This window comes from Tupaia chinensis, unplaced genomic scaffold, assembly GCF_000334495.1.
Source record: "Tupaia chinensis unplaced genomic scaffold, TupChi_1.0 Scaffold000028_1, whole genome shotgun sequence".
Classification (NCBI taxonomy): domain Eukaryota; kingdom Metazoa; phylum Chordata; class Mammalia; order Scandentia; family Tupaiidae; genus Tupaia; species Tupaia belangeri.
In genome coordinates, this window is record NW_006159458.1 from 5920244 (window position 1) to 5921496 (window position 1253).

General features: G+C 37.1%; 1 pseudogene; it reads right to left on the bottom strand.

The window, feature by feature from the left end:
- The window catches only part of LOC102486226 (annexin A7 pseudogene), a 1121-nt pseudogene extending 929 nt beyond the window's left edge, over positions 1-192 (bottom strand).
- Between the last annotated feature and the right edge of the window lie 1061 nt (positions 193-1253).

Genomic DNA, 1253 nt, shown 5'->3' on the forward strand with positions numbered 1-1253 from the left:
ACACACACACACACACACACACACACACACAAAATGCCCTTATGTACCTGACCCAAGGTCCTTTTCAAGGTCTTGTCCAAATTCTGATTGATAACATCAGACAGTTTCTACAATTTTCTGATTTGTTCTTGTGCACAGAACCTTAATCTCTCTCCCTCTCTGTTTCTCTGTGTGTGTGTATTTATAATTCATCAAACCTAAGATGCCTTTGATTATAAGATGCTACATTATTTTTGTATCACAAGGAAAGGAAAACAATTGCCAGTTACAAATGTAAGATCATACTAAGTCACATTACAATTCCAGAAATGTTGAAAGGTGCAAAATTGTGCATGATGAAATAAAGCATTTTCTTTATTGTATTTCTCTCCCACTGAAGTGTGAACACTATGTGGATGTTTCGTTTAGTCAGTCAAGTTCAGTCTGAATTTCCCAGAGTTTTTCGGAACCTGTAGAGGAGATGAGAGACCAGTATTAATTCCATAAGGGTTACTGGTATTCTTTGATTAAATATATGGAAAAGCCATCCAACCTCCTTTGAAAATTTACCTGGAATGTTCTCTGCTCCTAAATCTTTACTTAGCGAACTCCACATTACTCAGCTTCTCCACTGAAGTGTCATTGCCTCAGAGAGGAGGTCTAAGATGCCTAATTTAGAGGGAGGGAAAAAGCCACAAAGCCACTCCCATCCCCCCAACCCTGCCCATTCACTATCTCATCACCTTGTCTTTTGTTCATAGTACTTATCACCACATAAAAGTATAATGTGTCCCTTCCAAATCCCATTAAAGTGAAATCCCATTAGAAAGGGACATTGCATATCTCGTTCCTCTCTATTGCATCATACATAGACAGAGTCAGAAATAAGGAAGGGTTTAATAATTCCTTATTGAATGAATGAATATACATGGAATTTGGTGTGTGGGGAGGATTTATTCTTTTCATTGCACACTTAGAGTCCTCAAAATCTGTTGTCCCTTGTCCTGACCTACAAAAATTCTAGAGAGCTCTACTGTTGAAGTTATTTCTTTGAGTAAAGTTATAAATATTCAAGAAATCTGATTATAAAGCAAATGTTATATTTGGGTGAAGATAACATTAGCCTACGGGTATCTATTAGCATTTTAATAAGTACTTCTTGTCTGAGAGTAGATTTTTCTTTTTTTTAAAGAGGTTTATGCCGTAGGGATTGTGCACTTTATCTAATCAAAAACAAAGCCTGGAGGGATGGGGAGAAAGCAGCTGGTCAGCTG